The sequence below is a fragment of the Callithrix jacchus genome, chromosome 15 (assembly GCF_049354715.1).
Source record: "Callithrix jacchus isolate 240 chromosome 15, calJac240_pri, whole genome shotgun sequence".
Taxonomy (NCBI): Eukaryota; Metazoa; Chordata; class Mammalia; order Primates; family Cebidae; genus Callithrix; species Callithrix jacchus.
In genome coordinates this window covers 51,973,443-51,992,174 of record NC_133516.1, presented here as the reverse complement: position 1 = coordinate 51,992,174, position 18,732 = coordinate 51,973,443, and the positions used below count along the sequence as shown (strand labels likewise).

The window sequence follows — 18,732 nt, the reverse complement described above, 5'->3', positions numbered from 1 at the left end:
AACTGCTCCTAGGATGGCCCTGCCAGCATGTGTAACGGCCAACTGGTTCATCTTGCTAACTATAACGCTTGGCATATGGGCAGGGAGTGTTTATAGATATATACATACACCATACATTTTCACAGCAAGTACATATAGAGAACATCCAACTGTATATTTTGCAGACATACAAACACGCACATATATTGTCCATATGTTCAAACAATTTTTAAACTATATCATGAACAAATAAGGATCTCCTTACACTCAAAGTTGCTGGAGGGATCATAAGTGGACACTTGAGAAGGCTTATTTTAAAGATGGACAGAACTCAGTTTGAATTTCAGTTTTACCCTTTTCAATGATGCAACCTCTTCTATAAAATGGGAATAATACTAGGATCTTCCTCATGGGATAATTGTCAGGATCCCATAAGATTATGCATGTAAAGCAATTAGCATATTGTCCAGTGCAAGGTAAATTCTCAATACATTTTAGTATTGTTGATATGAAGTGTCATACCAGATTGTGACCACCGAAAGTCTTTGGAAACAAGAGAGGTCAAAATGAATGGCAGCAGATTATACATTGCCCATTTACATTCTTCGACAATTGAATGTCCCTCCTCTGCTTCTCACCACACCCCATACATATGTCCTTAACCTGTTGTGTCTTTCTCCTTTTTTGACTATGACCTTGAAATCAGGGAGAGTATATTTTTATTGTTTTTTCTACCTTCTTGAGCGGAGACCAGTTCTTGGTAGGTGCTCAATAAATATTGATTGAACAGATCATTGTGAATGGACGGCACACTCTGCAGATCTTTCAGGACACAGGGAAGTGTCAGATTTGGTCAGGCAGGGGTATGTACCAGTGTAAATTGTTCCAGTAAAAGCTGATCTCTTAAACAAACAAGTGCAGATAAAGCAAAAGAACCTAAAAAAGACACATACTTTCTTTACGTGTTTTCATTCACTGAGAATATATAGATGTAAATGTATTTTCTAGTTGTTTGGATTAACATCAAGGGATAAGTGGACATCTGATCTTCAATGCCCTGCATAATTTTTCTTGTGTATATCAGTTCCTTAATGCACCATGTAAAGTTTTCATCCTTAGCTCTTAAAGCAAATATCTCACAGACCTTTAATAAAAATCCTGTGTAAAGAATTCTAAATACTTGTGATACTTGCACCCTTCAGACTTTGATCTATTCTCCACCCAGTTGAAGAGAAATTTTAAATTAATCCTTTATCAAGTTTTTCCATAATATATTAAATTAGTTTTCAGAAAAAAACAATTATCTTTTATACTCTTATTTAATCTGTTTATACGATATTTAATCATTTGTGTATACAAGTACATTAGGCATTAACATATTTGAAAACCTAGTCTTCTCTTTTTAGTATACAAATCAAATGATAGGTGTATTAGAGTAGTTTTGTTATTGCAAGTGACCAGAGTTTGTTTTCTGGTAGAAAAAGAGAATGATTAGTCTGAAAAGTCATGTAAGTAGGGATCAGATATGAAAGCTTCTATTTAATTAGCATTGTATTAATAATAACCATAGAACATCATTTTGGGGGGCATTGGAAAAAGAAGAAAATTCCAAATTTCACATTACGGAAGAATATTTTGTAATCCATGTCAGGTCAAAACATTGATGAAAAGCTGATGAAGCTGAACTCTCAAATAGTGGTGTCCTATCATAAACAGGGTCTATGTCACTCACAGAAGTGTCTTCTGCTTTTCTTAATTCCCCTGTGTATAACAGAGGCATATGTGGTTTCCTTCAAGCACATTTCTTGGGTTTGGCCTGAGCAATCACTTCTATTAAATGGCCTCTTACAGGTATAACCCTGTGAAATACAAATAAATTGAGCTCCCCTAGTCCCCAACACTACCTCCATGATTTGCCTCGTCCTCAATTCCACCAAAAGAAATATATTAAAGCATGAAGACAGTGAACAAATGGTATTTTTACCTCCCACTTGTAAATATTTTGTGTCTTGGTGAACTTAGTGAATTTGAATTCTGACCTGAAGTGTGAATCCCTAGGGCATGGAGATATGATGGGTATGCTGAATTTGAGTCTTGAAGCAGAGGCAGAAATATCTCTAGATGAAGTGTACCCTTGAGTGGCAAACAATGAAAATGTAAGCCTAATTACTATGTGCAAAGGTGTTTTGGTGGCCCCATGTAAAGCCAACAATGAGTGGTCAGGACACCTCATCCTCAAACTAGCTTTCTCCTAGTGAAATCCATGACCCAACATTTTACCAGCATCAGAGAGAAATATTATGCTAGGAGTATCTTGTTATAATGCAGAAGTCCTGAGAAGCTTACCATATTAAGTCATTCAGACCATTATCACCTTCTCAGGAATTCATTACTTAGTCATTTGGCAGAGTTTCTAAAGGAGATTGTAGAACAAGTGGGATAAGAGAAAGGATACATCCAAATTCTTGGATAATATCTATCAAGTCTCAGAAACAGTTTTTTTAAAGCACAGTAGATTTGTGGTTCTGGATCAGCTCACATATGTCACATACTTCTTGAAAGTGGACACGAACAAGTTGTCTGTCTAGATCTCTTCCTTCTGCTTCTCTCCGAATAGAACCCTATTATGAATCCTATACTTCCTGTCTCTCATGCAGTTGAAGTGATTCATGAAACTCAGGCATTTCTCCAGTAGGGCTTGATGAGAATAAACCAGTCAGTGCAAGGTATTTTCTTGGTAACTCTGATTGGTCAGAAAGATGCCTAAACTGACCCAATCAAACTGAAAGGAAGGACATACATATTAGACTAGCAGGAGAGGTACTCTTTCTCTATTTTGTTTGGCATGAGCAAGAAAGTAAGGTATCTTGATTGCTATTGGCAGCCAACTTATGGCTGTGATTAAATCAATGCCAGGCCTATATCCATATCATTAGCAGAGAAGAGATGAAAAGAACCAAAGTCCCAATATAGTTAAACTACTGTATCAATCAAAAAAGCACACCTGTTCATCTCCAGACTTTCTATTAATTGAGATGACAAATTTCATTATTACTTAAACCAATTGAATACCAGCTTTCATGATATAAAAGAAAAACCACCTTGTTAAGTGTTCATATTGATTTTAAGATGTATTTCAATTTGAAAACATTAAAATGTATGTGGGAAGGTGGAGAGACGTACTTATTAGAATTTGGGAAATAAGCTGTAACACAAAAATATGGTAGAATTGGCTTGGTTCGTGATTTTGAAATTAGATTGTCCACTTAGGATTCATGATCAATAATTAGAAGTGGTTCCAGTTCAGTGGCTGCTTTGTAGATGACAGCCTTAAAAAAAAACCTTAGACCTTGCTGATACTAATTGAATAGATAATTGAAGGGATAGAAAATAACCTTTTCTAGAATATTTTTTCATTTGAAGGCATATGAATACAATAAAATTAAATTCTGTAGAAAATAGATATGCTATTAATAAAAGTTGAAAATTCTTCTTAGACACCTTGAAGTACCTCTCACTCATGTATTTTTTTCTTATAATTAATGGCAATTTACCTAAATCTAGATTTACTAAATATCTACAACCACTTCCAGGATTCTTTATCTCTACACTAGACCTTGCTTAGGTCTGCTCTTCTTTAAGCATACTTAAAAAGATATTGACGTGATTAGCTTTATCATTTAAATTTTTCCCAAAGGATGAAACAATACAGTTTCCTAGTACAAACAATTTTTATTCTCACCATGCTTTACACCATCTTAATAAACACTCAGATGTAGAGGTGCGGTTTCAACCTGAATATGAATACAAATCAATGCAATCATCCAAAATATAAAATTCCAGTCAGAAACCAAAATCTGTTTGTAACCTAAGAATTATATGAGAGATTAAGTTGTGCAAGATATCTCATAAAACAAATGTCCAGATAGCCATAGGGAGGATGTAATTTAGGAGGTATGAACTTGAGTAACTCTCCTGGGAAAGTTTTTTGGTCTGGTTTGCTTATTTGTTTCTAATCAGCCATTCAGATTCCTATCCATTCTACTACATTCCCCAGATGTAGAAATGTGGAACTTGGTAACATGTTCTCATATGTCTATATTATTTCCCTTCGACTTAAATGCATTAAGTTGTTTCTTATACTGAAAAGTAACAAAATATCACCTCAAGGAAAAAACTTCATGAGTGTTAGTGCTGCTAATACTGTTTTTAATTCTCTTAAAGAAAAAAACTGAATAGAGATATGATTTTTACCTGGAAAATATGATTAAGAAGATTGTAAAAACACGGTATGCAAAACTAAAAAAGGACTAATTTTTGTCATTTTGGCTCATGATCATTGTAAGCAACTAATGGTTCAGGGGAAAATGTTCTTAAAGTTTTTGCAAAAATTGTCTAGTTTGAGCATACATAAATTCTCCTACTTAAGAGAAGCATACACAAAAGTCGTGAGAGGACACATGAGGTGAAGATCAAGGATAATATAATGCCTAAACAGGGGATTTAAAGAATATAATATATATTTGCTTTTTTAGTTAAAGTAGATTTTGTTTTTTACTGCTGTAAAAATTTTGAACAAATTTTATATCATTATTTGAAATATCCAAAAGCTATTTTTAATGGATTTTGAAAACCCACAGAAAATCGTAGGCATTCAATAAATGTTTTTAAATTAAGCTGAATTGATTAATGCAGCACCCCCCACGGGTCCTGTGACAAACTGAACAGAGGCTATTTTGAAGGTAAAATAGTCTGCTGAAAAATAGATGGTTTGAGGAAACAGTAACTTGTATTACAATCTATTAAATTATCAATGCATTAATATGATAGGGTAATAATATCTCTATCAGTATAAATTTAAACTGTTTATATTTATCCAAGAAGAAAAATGCAGTAGGCTTTTAGTGCTCAAGTATGCAAGCAATAATTTACATCTCCTCCCAATCCCTGCATGCACTGGATCACTGTGTGGATGTTTTCAGCATCCTCAGTAGGAAAGAACTAATATGAGAATGCCATGAAGCAAACAACTGAGAGTAGAAAATTCTTAGACAATGTAAGTTCTAATAAAAAAAAAAACAACAGGTGTAAAGCTGACATTTGACATGAAGTGATGTTTATTAAACACAAATAGTTAAATAACTACTATGAAGATGTAGCTCTAATATCATTTCTTTCTTTTTAAAATTAAAAACTCAGATTTTGTTCAGCATAGTAAGTGTGCCCTGTTAAAATCCTGAATTTCCCAGCTGCCTTTTGGTTGTAATGGACCATGAGAAATAGTTCTGTTCCATGAGAATCCAGAGAATATATGGTTATCTTTATAAGGAACAGATCCTGAAGTCACTTGCCTTTTGCCCTTAGTCCTTCCTCTTTTGTTGCATTTATGCTCCTCTTAGGTGAGTGTTCTTACCTGCAGCTAAAAGCAACCCCTAGCCCAAGCACAGATCTGACATCTTCCAAGCAATTTATTGTTATTAAACAGAATAGCTCTTCAAATAATATGAAATAAAACCAAGGCTTATAAGAAAACTAGTGTAATGAACTTTTTACCCCTTTAAATAACACCAGAAAGCTGGCAGTAGCAGTTTCTTAATGGCATGGAATTTCCAAGGACTTAAAATTGAAGCTTTGTTTTCTCTTTCTCATGAATGCAGGTAGGACCATAAACTCTAGCATGACGCAGAGAGTACCCCATGGCCAACATGAGACTGTTACCTAAAAAGGAAAAGAAAAAAAAAAAAAGACCACTAATGAAAGAAAGCAACAATTTTGGGGGAAAATCTGTTCCAAGAACTAACTAGCCTTTAAAAATATTTTACCTGGCCTGTGGTTACCAATTGGACAAAGGCAAAAGACGTAAGAAATGAAACTTAATTGAACGAAGCTCAATAGAAAGTTCTCTGTAATGGGAAATGTATTTCTAGTGGATCAAATTAACTATCTAGATTAAATCATTGTTGTTTAGCAGATTCTTCCCAGATAGCATCTCCTTTTCAGGTTACTTTCCAGACACAAAATGACTGAATCACTGCTTACTTTTCAAATCACTTATCAGCACCAGCCAAATCACTCCACTATAGCCTCAAAATATAGAAACCTGCAACTTGAGGCTTTTTCAGCTGCATTCTATACCTATCCTAGTCTAATATGCCAGGTGTCTTCCTGAAATATGTGGCAGGGGTTGGAGATTCATTCATTTTCGAATATACACTGATTCTTGTTTTGATGTTCTAGGATAATGAGTATGCCCTTTGAAAAGAGTAGAGAAGGTTTAAAGGACACAAGAATAAATTCTGAAACATACAAAGTGAAATTGAAGGGTATAAACATCTTTTATGTTTTCATTAGTGAAGATAATTCATATTTGAGTAAAAACTGGGTGTCAAGCTCCCCCTCCAAGACTGTGCCTTTTAAGTTACATCAATGTCCATTTTTTCATGCATTTTCAAAATTATTTCAGCCAAAACTATACTCAGATTTTCTATTTTTTGCAGTACTCATTTTGAAAATGTATTTTTATTTATAGCATTATACATAAAACCTATAAATTCTCTGAACAGTATGGGTTTGATATGTCTGAAGATTTTTTTAAACTTATATTCACAATATCTTCCAGGAGAAATATATGGCAATGAAGTTAAGCTTCAGCTAACCTTCTAGACATAACTCTCAGGTGCTCCCAGATTTACTAGTGATCAATTCTCTATACTTATGAAAAACATAAGGTACCCTGTCTCTGGCACTTTGATATACAAATTCCACTTTTAAAATTTTGATGTTCATAAAGTGTCCTGAGAGAAGACAGTTCTTAATTTGTGAGAAATAGAGTCTAGGGGAAAAAGTAATATAAAAAAACTGTTGTGTACGTGTTTTTTAAAGAGTGTTTTCTGGACAGCAGGAATGCAGTCAGTTATTTCTGGAAGTATTTCATTGCATAAAAATATCACAGAGCCAAATTCTGCCCTCCGATGATTTTTCTTTAAGTTATTTGAGTCCATATGTTTCTAGAAGCTGAATTTGCTTCACTGCATTTCAAGGTCTAATCATGCAGTTATTACACAGGCAGGATCTCCATGAAATTGAATTTTGTTTGTGTAAGAACAGGGTATTTGAATATTTCCTAAAGCAAAATGTGGTCAAAGGCTGTGGAAAATTAGGGTTAGTGGAAAATAAATTGCAGATAACCAAAACATCTCTTCACTCACTAATTTTTCTTATTTGATTTTCCCTTGTATTTGGAAAATGCCAAGACTTCTGAGAATACAGAAAATAATATTGAGAAAATCTATACTTATATCTATCTCTTAAAAAATTCACAATGTCCTTCATGATTTCCTTTTTAAAATTTTTCACCTCTATTTAGCCAGTGAATAAAATACAAATTTCTATTTAAAACATCATAAAATTAAAAAAAAAAAGGAAAATCTAGACTGAAAGTGTTTCTGTTTAAAATTGTTATTCTTGAAAGTCTTGTTGCCTATTTAATACCATATGGCCATTAATTGTGGAATATAAAGTAAAAATATTATGTGATTTTCTGCATATTAATGAATTTTAAATTCAAGAATTTAAAAGAGACAAAAAATTATTCTGCCATATTCCAGACATTCAGGAACCTCTATATTATATCGCAAATCTTTTAAAAAAATTTTTAAAACATTTCTCACTTTTCCTGTAAAACTATATTCATCTTCATAACAAAAGTACCTGTTTCATTTTTCAGATAATAAGAGGGAAAAAACCTCTCGTACATCTGCACAAAATATGTCTATCCTCATTAGATCCATTTTCTCAATTAAATTCAAGTTTCTCTGTCCAAAAGGCATAAATCTGGGTATTGATTTAACTATAAAATCATAAAACTCCCGGTAGTCTTCTAAAACCATTTTACTTGGATGAGCATATGAGCTTTTAAAATATCAAGTTATTCCAGTATTTAATACACATAACTGCTTCCAGAGGGCTAAAGGCAATAAGGCACAGCTGCCCATTCCATTTGAAGAACTACAACTAGACTGCTAGCCAGTGTCCCCCTCCTTTCTGGGGTATTTTTTTTCTAAAGCGTTTGCTTCTATTTTATTCAGAATGAGTTTGATACCTTCTGAACATGAACCATATCACCAGCAGCCAAAATCAATAAGCTATCTAATCAAGGGCCTATAAACTAACAACAGACCCTTGGTGCTCTGTTCCTATAAAATGTAGTCCATTCTAAGTCCTTCCTTCCAAACCAGTCTATCTAAATTTATTATCCTCTTCTGACAAGGTTAGAGCATTGTCTACCTAGAGTTCTAGAAAGACTCTTTTGGGGAGCAAATCAATTACCTCTAGAGAAGGAAAAAAAAAGACCTCTCTAAACTCTCCTTGAAATCTTTTTATTTAGCTTCAATTTTCTTTTGAAAGCAAGGAATCTTCACCATGAAGCTTTCATGCAGCAACCAGCTACTTCCTTTCAAACAAAAATCATGTGTAAATATTTCATAGACATGTCTCTAGTGTGAATTGCACAATATGAAAAGGAGATGTTAAGGAAATATCACCCTAAATCATACCAAATAAGAAATACAAACATTTTCCTAGATCCATAAAGTTTTGAAGTGTAAGCCACGAATTCTCCTTGCATAAAACAGCATATGCTTTTTTGATATCCTGAAAGCTGTGGCTGAATAGCCTTCACTCAATGACTTCATAGTGTATTTGATACTTATGTTTATTTTAAGCTTCTTCAAATGATATTTTCCATCTTAAAACAGAGAAGGATTTTTGCTTTGAAAGATTATTCATAGGTAGCAATATAAGCAAAACCAAAGTTTATCCAAATATCTTTTTTCTCCCAGATCTGTGACATTAAACACGTGTGTGCAAAACCACTTTCCATGATAGAAACTTTCCTTTCATATTTTAGTTCTTTTATGATTCCTTTTCCCCGGCTAGACACAGAACTCTTTCTGGACAGGGACCATGATGTGTCTTCACCTTGCTTCTATTATGAAAGCCGCTTTAGCATAGTCAGTGCAATTTGACACACAGCTATTTAATTGGGTGGAAACTAACAAACACAGAAAGCAGTGGGAGAATCTGAATCAAGGGTTGGCAAACATATTGGTGTGGGTTCCACATATAACACATTGTTTCTTAGTAAAAAATAACCAATAACCCCCTTTAGAATAGTACAAGAAATTACAGTGATAGCAACATAAGCAAGATACATGCTAATAAATTGATGGACGAGCAGAAATGATGCTATCTATTGAAAACACTCCACGTAAGCCTAATGTTGACAAGTGGGGCCATAAATAAGTATTGATATGGAAACATTAGTGCTGATGTTGGCTACCAATTCTAACAGTGTTCTTATCTGCACTCATTGATCTCACTGGCTTGTGTTCTTTTAGGCTCTTCTGATAGCTCCATGTTTCAAAGAGCTAATCTTTTCTGCTGCTTTGTTGACTGGCTTTGCAATCCTTCTCACAGTTAGTGCCAATGCATGCTTTCATTGAAAATTTACTGTGATCCCGTTTATAAGCATATGACTCTGCCTGGTGGCATAAGTTCCATGTGCTGGTTTTCTTTAAAAGGCACCACTATGACCCATGCTCTATAGGTTATAAGTAGTTTTGCCAATAGAGGTAATAAATGGTTTTCATCTGTCACCCTTTCCTCCCTTAATTCCCTTGGGACCAACTACACACTCATTCAAGACAGCAGCTAGAAGAAGGAGGGAATCTGCGGCCAGGAAATATTGAAGTTCACTAGTCTGCGTGATGATTGAACCTGTGCCCTTGACTTGCGAACCCAGCTATCTAATGCTCAAGCCAAGATATTCAAAGATGGAATAGGAAAACTGGAAAAGAACCACTCTTTGTCCTTAATTCAAAATATGCAAGTCTTTCAAGGAGACATCTTTGGTCATGGAAATAATGATTTACCTTTTACTCCCTAAAAACTGCTCTGTGATGATGGTATGTTTCCCTGTGAGGGCACCTCTCCGAGATTCAAAACCATTGCCTTTTACACATTCAAATGTAGTTCAAGATCAATACTTCAGCCACTCTTATTACAAGTTGTTCAAGTGATCCCACAAATTCAGTGTAAGGACGGCATCAGTGAATCACACCTGTGATGGCCACAGGCTTCTTCCAGTATGAAGTCTATTGCTGCAGTCATCTCCAGCATGGCCCATTACCATGAAAGATTTAGCAGCTAGGGTGTCATAATGCAATCGGTGCTGATGTTCATCAGGGTCTGTGATGCCATTTGTTCCCTTAACACTCATTGTGCTAGCAAGAGAGCTGATGCATTTAGTTGACCAGATTTCCAGGAGATTAAGATCTCCCAGTAGAAGAAAGTTTCAGGAGTTCTTAGGAGGTAGCTGAAAGGATGACTCTGGCCATATTTTTCTCAGTTCAGCCTCTCAGCCACCATGTTCCCATAGGCATCTGACTAGATATGTATTACTCAAAATACAATGTGTCCAAAGGCTGTGAAAATACATACTATGTTACATTTAGAGGAATGCTGCATTGGAAGCATGGTCTTTATTTTCATGTACATGTGTTATTTGACAAGAAGATAGAAGATGCTACAATCCTGCTCATTATTTAAATGCAAAAATCACTCACTATATATTCTGTACCCATTACTAGGTAGAAAACAACAAGCCTTATGTGTTTCCACTGATATACTTATTTTTATTAGCCAACTATGGTTTAATATGCAAGGATATAGAACTTCACTCTCCAATATGATAGTCACTAGCCACATGTGACTATGAGCACTTAAAATACAGCTAGCTCAAATTGAGATGTGCTTTAAGTGTAAAATACACATTGGATTTTAAAGATTACATTTTTAAAAATGGAGTTGCAGGTTACATGTGGAAAGAATAATATTTTGGATATATGAGTTAAATAAAATGTATTATTAAAATTAATTTTTCCTTTTTTAAAGCATTTTATTGTAACTACTAGAAAATTTTAGATTACTTGTGTAGTTTACATTTGAGGCTTATCTTATGTTCCTATTAGACAGCACTGATATAGAAAATAAGGATAGTTTAGAGGTCAACTAAAGAGAATAATACCTATAAAATATAATTATATCTAGTCCCACCTACCTTCAATATTCTCTTTCCTTGGAGAGCAAGGAAAGGAAAATCTGTTGACATTTATTGTACAAACCATGGACATCAAAGATTCAAATTTACAAACTGTTTGTCCTAGGTGAGTATTTGGTGTGGATATTCTAAAGGAAAACTGTCACAGGCAATTTTAGCTTGAAAGGTATGGACCCAGCATTGGTATTCAAAACCAAATCGGCTTGTGGGGTTATACACAGGAATTTAAATCTAATTCTGCTGTTCCTTAAATCACCTTCTACCTCTGTGGGAGCAGCTGGCCACTCTTGGGCAACCTGAAGGTCAGTGGCTTCTAGGAGGGCAATAATTACTAAAGAATTCCATAGAGGATATGCATGCTATAAATGGTTTATAAACTATTGTGTTACCTTATTCTTTTTGGAAAAAGTTATACTATCTTCAAGAGCACCTCTTCTAGAGATCTACATTAAAAATAGAATACGAGAAAGCAAAATTTTCTACTGCTGTTATTCTTCTACCTACTGGAAACAATTATTCAACCTAGGGAAGGCAAGCCACCATCATAGCAATAGTTACCACAGAGCTTTATCCTTTTAGAATTCCACTACATACATTTTCACTGTAAAACTCTAATAGGATATTTTTTTTCACACATGCTTTAAAATGGTTTCAGAGAGGTTAAATGATCTGCCCAATATTATAGTGCAGAGTTGGGATTCAACCCCAGGTCTGGCTGACTCTGAGGCCCACAGTTGAACACAAAACAATGGCTCCATCAAAATTATTACCCCTAAAATTTCTAGAAGCTTCATAAAGAAGCCATATTAGCTACAATGAAAATTGAAGTTCTTTTAGTTCAGCCTACAAATCTTACAGATGAGGAAAGTGAGGCTCAGAGGAATTAAATATTCTGTCTAAATCACCCACAATTAGTGCAAAATGTGAAACCATCACAACTCCCAATCTTTCCACTTCAGTGTACCTCCTGGATAAAATATCCAGAGAGCTAGATGGCATATTTTCCCATGGCAATATCTTTGGTAATGTGATGCATTGAATTTTGGAGACATATCCATGACATCATGTCCTATATGAAAGGTAAATTTGATGAGCAATAACTTTAAAAGAATAGACAGGGAAGCATCTTTTATATCCTTTACCCAAGAGACACTTCTGATCCTTGGTAGAAAAGCCATGACAGAGTGTTCAGCAATGAGCTTTTCATAGCATTTCTAGACAACAACTTCCTATACATCTTAGTTCATTGGGAGTACTATGATAAAATATCATAAAATTGGTAGCTTATAAACATCAGAAATTTGCTTCTCATAGTTATGGAGGTTGGAATGTCCAAGATCAAAGCAGCAGCATATTTGGTGTCTAGTGGGGGCTGCTCATCTGGTTCATAGATGTGCCTTCTCTGGGTGTCTTTGTATTGTGGAAGAAGTAAGACAGCTCTCTGGGGCCTCTTCTATAAGAATTCAAATTTCATTCATGGGAGAGTCTCCCTCATGACCTAAGCACCTCCAAAAGTCCTCATCTCTAATACCAGCACGTTAGGTTTTCAACATGAATCTGGGGAGGACACAGACATCCAGACCATAATACTATATTGGTCTGTGTTATCTGATAAGTCTGCATAAAGTCTTGTTCTTTCTATGTTACCTAGAAAATGGTTATATAATTGATACAAATTACATCCTAATTAAGAGATTTGTTTTTCTGTACATGTGGTAGATTGTTCATAGTAAATTCTCAAAACCCTACTCCACAAGTCCAGAGAATTCATTTTCTTGGGGCTCTCCAGTTAACATGACAATTTAGTAGAATATATCTTGAAAATATATCTTATATGTATCTTGAAAATATATCTATATATATCTTGAAACAATATTGAAACTGCAGATACTAATGCACTGTTTCTTCAAAATATTATGCCACCAAATTCAATAATGCAAAGAAGCAGTTTTAAAATTTTCTTTTTTAAAGCCACAAAGCCTTTTCTGGAGGAAATTTTATGTGAAACTCAAAAACAACCCCAAGAACAATAACAATAAGATGTACATAGAGAGTGCCAAGCACTCTTCCAAGAACTTCACATGTGTTAGCTCACTTAATTCTTTGTGGCAGTTTCTGTTGTTAACCTCTGGATTTTATAGATGAGGTAGTATAGCCACAGAGAGGTTAAAAAACTTGTTCAAGATCACAGAGTGAGTGAGCCCAGATGGTGTGTCTCCTGAGCTCAGGGACAGGACACCATGGCATACTACCTTGATTTGGAAGTCTTATTTGTTGCATAGGTGGGAGGTCATGAGCTACCTGGTAAAGCTTTTCTGGTCCTCAAATCATCTAACCAGAAATAGTGCAGGCACAAGGTTTAAGAATTCATGCAAAAGTACAACTTACCTGAATAAATCCCTTGAACTTTATTTTCTCCCTTGAAAGGGAGAAAATAGATCTTTTTTTGGAAATCTTACATTGTCCTCTGATAGACCCTCTTTGGATAATAGTCACTATTAATTGAACAATGCCAGTCATTGTGCTAGGGTGTCTCTACATATCATATCATGGAGAGATAAGTATTATTCCCATGAGTAGATGAGGAAACTGTGGTTCAGAAATATTAGACAATTGTCTCAAAATGACACAGCTAGTTAGAGGCAGAACTAAAATATGAGCTTTCATCTGCCTGCATTAGAATCTCAGATTCTTTGCACTTGTTTCCTCCTCAAATGACAAACACATGAATTGGTAATAATAAAAAAGAAGCTTTTTTATGAACCCAAATCCATCAGCATAATCACTGCAAGGCCAATGGACCCGTGTCTCCAATTAATCACCTCCTATGGATAAGTTAAAGAGATTACTTTGCCAGTTACCACAAGAAATTTGCCCTTTAAAACAGGGTTCATGGGTTTATAGGGCACATGGCTAAACTATACAAGGCAATTACTCTGGGAACTCTCATATCTGTGCTTTGAACCATTGGATCCATTCACAAGTAAACCTACTGTTTGGTAGCTAGGAACCCTAGAAAAGCTTGAGGCAATTTTTTTTCCAACTTTCTCCAAAATAACTTGAACTTCAGTCTGGGAACTGCAGTAAAATTAAGAGGCCATTGTTTTTCTAAGTCACTGTTCTTCCTTCTTTTTACCCGTTTCCAGTTTCTTCTTCCACTGCCAGCCCCAAGACAGTGTTTATGCCACTGTCTGGTAATATTCCTAAAATGTGCTTTTTGTTGTGACTCTCTTTTGCCCAAGGTCTTTAAAATGTCTGCTCGGAGCCTATGAGAGTTAGTGAAAAACCCAATCTGGGATTTTAAAATTCTACAAAGTAAGTATTTTATGTAATTTATATAACAATAACAGCACAAATGAGGAGAAAAGGAAGGGAACTATACTGGAAGAAAGTTTCTATATACTAGTGAAAGTAAGTTAATATTAATCTAAACTAGATTGTTTAAAATTAAGCTGTATATTGTAATCCTCAAAGCAACCAAAGATAACTCTCTCTCTCTCTCTCTCTCTCTCTCTCTCTCTATATATATATATATATATATATATATATATATTCTATATCAATAGATAGATAATATATATATATTCTATATCAATAGATAATATATATAGTTCTGATATATATATATATATCAAAAAATAAAGAAATTTAAATCGTACACTTAAAACTATATATTTAACACAAAAGAAGGCAGTAGTGGTAGCCCAAAGAAAACAAAAAAAATGTAAGATATATAGAAAACAATTAGCAAAATAGAAATAAATCATCCCATATCAATAATTACATTGAATGTGAATAGATTAAGCATCCAATCAAAAGATAGAGGTTGTCAGACTAGATAACGAAAAAGGGGTCCAATAATATAGCACCTATAAGAGATACCCTTTAGATTCAAAAATACAAATAAAGATAAAAGTAAAAAGATAGAAATAGATAAACCATGTGAACAGTAACCAAAAGAACAACTGGAGTAACTATACCAGTATTAGACAAAATAGACTTTAAGATTAAAAAAATCTTTCTAGAGACAAAGAGGAAGAGAACGTTTTATAATGATAAAGTAATCAGTTCAACAGGGAAATATATAACGATTATAAACATATGTGCATCTACCAACAGAGCCTCAAAATACATTAAACAAAACCTGACAGAAATGAAAGGAGAAAGAGACAATTCAGAAATAATAGTTTATATTACACTCTCAGAAACTGATAGAACAATTAGACATAAAATCAGCAAGGTTATAAAAGACTTGGACGCTATTACCAACCAACAGGATCTATCAGACTTCTAGAGGACGTTCCACCCAACAACAGCTGCATATGTCTTTGCAGCAAGTGCACATGGAACATTCTCCAGGACAGATTAACTAGGTCACACTACAAATCGCAACAAATTTAAAAGAATTGAAATCATACAAATTACGCTCTTCAACCAACTGGAATTAAATTGGAAATTGGCAACAGAAAAAAAACTTGTAAAGCCCACAATCATTTGGAAATTAAACAACGTATTTCTTAATAACCCAAGGGTTAAAGAAGCAATCACAAGGGAAATTAGAAAGCATTTTGAGCAGAATGAAAATAAAAATACACGTACAAAAATTTTTGGGTTTCACCTAAACCAACACTTGGACAGAAATTAGTTTTAAATGCCTATATTTAAAAAGATGAAAGATCTGAAAGCAATTATCTAATCTTACATCTTAAAATTCTTGAAAAGGAAGAAGCAAATAAACCCAAGGCAGTGAAAAAGAAAAAAAAAACAAAAACAAAAACAATAAAGATTAGAGTGGTAAACCATTGAATTAGAAAACAGAAAAATAAATAAATAAAATCAATAAAATAAAAAACTTGTTTTTTGGAATCACTGACAAAAGTGAAAACCAAAATTCTGCCAAGAGAAAAAGAAGGATAACACAGATCCCAAAAATTAAATAGGAATGAGGAGACATACCACTGAATCTTTAGAAATTAAAATAATTATAAAGTACTAGGAACAACATTATGTCAACAAATTGAACAACTTAGATAAAATAAATTATTAGAAAAACACGAATTACCAAAACTGACTGGAGAAAAAATAGAAAATTTGAATGCACCTATAACAAATAAAGAAGATAAATTAATTGCCAGAAAGAAGTCCCCAGGTCAAGAGAGTTCACTGATGAATTCTATAAATCACTTAAAGGAGAAATAATACCAATACTCTACAAATTCCCCTGAAAATAGAGGAGGAAAAAAAAAATTCTGAAATCATTTTATAAGGGCATTTTTTTTTATATGTAGTTTTGCTCTGTCACCCAGGCTGGAGTACAGAGGCATGATCTCAGCTTACTGCAACTTCCACCTCCCAGATTTAAGCAATTCTCCAGCCTCAACCTCCTAAGTAGCTGGGATTACAGATGCACACCACCACACCTGGCTAAGTTTTGTCTTTTTAGTAGGGACAGGGTTTCACCATGTTGGTCAGGCTGGTCTCGAACCCCTGACATCCTGATCTTCCCACCTCAATATCCCAAAGTGCTGACATTATAGGTGTGAGCTACCCTGCCTGGCCTATGAGGGCATTCTACGAGGGCTGATACTAACGTCCAACAAGTACATCACCAAAAAAAGCAAAAAAACACAGACCAATATCGCTCATGAATATAGATACAAAAATCCTCAACAAAATATTAGCAAACGAAATTGAACATATAAAAAGAATTAAGACAATCAAGAGGAATTTATGCTAGGAAGGCAAAGATGGTTTAACAGCTAAAAATTAATATGAAACACCGTATTTATAGAGAAAGGACAAAAACCACATGATCATCTCAATCGATAATAAAAAAGCATTCAAAAAATTCTGACATCCATATATAATAGAAGCTCTTAAGCTTTAAATATGCAAGAATTTTCTTAATGTGATAAAGTGCATCTATGTAAAATCTGCAGTGAACACCATACTTCCTCATAAAAGACTGAAGGAAGTCCTCTAAGATTGGGAACAGGATTAGAATTCCCCCTCTCACCACTTCTTTTCAACAATGTATTGGAAGTTAAAGCCAGTGCAATTAGATTGGAAGAAGAAGTAAAAGGCATATAAAAGAAAGGCATCTAGACTGGAAAAAAAAGAGGTTAAATTGTCTTTATTTGAAGATTACATGATACCAATGTGTAGAAATCTACACACAAAACCAAAGCTTCGAACCGACATGTATAGTAAGGTCACAGGATACAAGATGAATATACAAAAGTAAATTGTACCTCTACATATGAATACAAAGTCCAAAAATAAAATTAAGAATATGTTTCACAATAGCATCAAAAAGAATAAGATACTTAGGAATAAATTTTAAAATTCTAGACTTGTACACTGAAAATTATAAAACATTGCTGAGAAGATCCAAATTAATGGAGAGATATTCTGTATCTATGGACTGGAAGAGTCAGTATTGCTAAGTTGGTAACTATGCTCTAATTGATCTATGGATTTAATGAAGTCCTTTTCAAATTTCCACCAGGCTTTTTTTGTTGTTGTTGTGGTTTCAGAAATTGACAAGCTAATCATTAAATCTATATGGAAAGGGAAAGACCCAGAATAGATAAAGGAGTTTGAGAAAAGAACCAAGTTAGAGGACTTTCACTTCCTCATATCAAAATTTACTATAAAGTTACAATATCATCAGGACAATATGTTACTGGCATAAGGACAGACATATGGATCAATGGAATAGAGCCGAGTCCAGAAATAAATCCTTCTATTAATGGTCAATTGTCAATTGATACTCAACAAACCTACCTTGGAAATTCACTGGAGAAACAATTTCAGTTTTAACAACTTGTACTGGTACAATAAGTTCTCTGCCTGCAAAAAACTACAAGGAAGGAAGGAAGGAAGGGGGAGGGAGAGAGGGAGGAAGGAAAAAAAGAAAATAAACCCTTACCTCACAACAGATGCATATATTAACTCGATATGATGATAGACTTAAATGTAGGAGCTAAAACAATACAACTTACGAAGAAAACAGAAAATCTTCAAGAACTTGTATTATGCAAAATGTTTTTAGATATAACATGAAACGCATGATCATAAAAGAAAAAATTAATGAATGGGACCACATCAAAATTCAAAATGCTTGCACTTCAGTAGACATCGTTGAGAAAACAAAAATACAAGCAACAAATTGGGACAAAATATTTGCATCATATGTATAGAACAAAGAATTTATATCCAGGACTTACAAAGAACTCCTACACTTAAATAAGACAAACAATCTAATCAAAAATGGTCAAAAGATATAAATAGACATTTCACCAAATAAGACGTACAGATGGCTAAGAAGCTCTTTAACATTGTTAGTTATTAGAAAAATGCAAATGGAAACCACAAGGAGGCAGTTTCACACTCATTAGAATGGCTACAATTTAAGAAGTCAGACAATAATAAACACTAGCAAAGATGAGAGAAATTGATACTCTCATACTCTGCTGGTGTCAGTGTATAAATGGCACAAGCATTTTGGAAAACAATTTAGAAATTTCTGAAAATGCTAAACATAGTTAGCACATAACTCCAGCAATTCTGCTCTTAAGAATGTACTGAAAAGAGATGAAAACATGTGTCCACACAACGACTTGAACATAAAT

At 34.1% G+C, this 18,732-nt stretch overlaps 1 long non-coding RNA gene across 1 annotated transcript in view; it reads right to left on the bottom strand.

Annotated features, from left to right (window-relative positions):
- Window positions 1-5,078: 5,078 nt before the first annotated feature.
- LOC108588458 (uncharacterized) overlaps window positions 5,079-18,732 on the bottom strand; it is a 182,147-nt gene continuing 168,493 nt past the window's right edge. The window contains exon 9 of the long non-coding RNA XR_013527426.1: window positions 5,079-5,697. This is a non-coding gene — a long non-coding RNA (uncharacterized LOC108588458). The remainder of the gene's footprint in view (window positions 5,698-18,732) is intronic.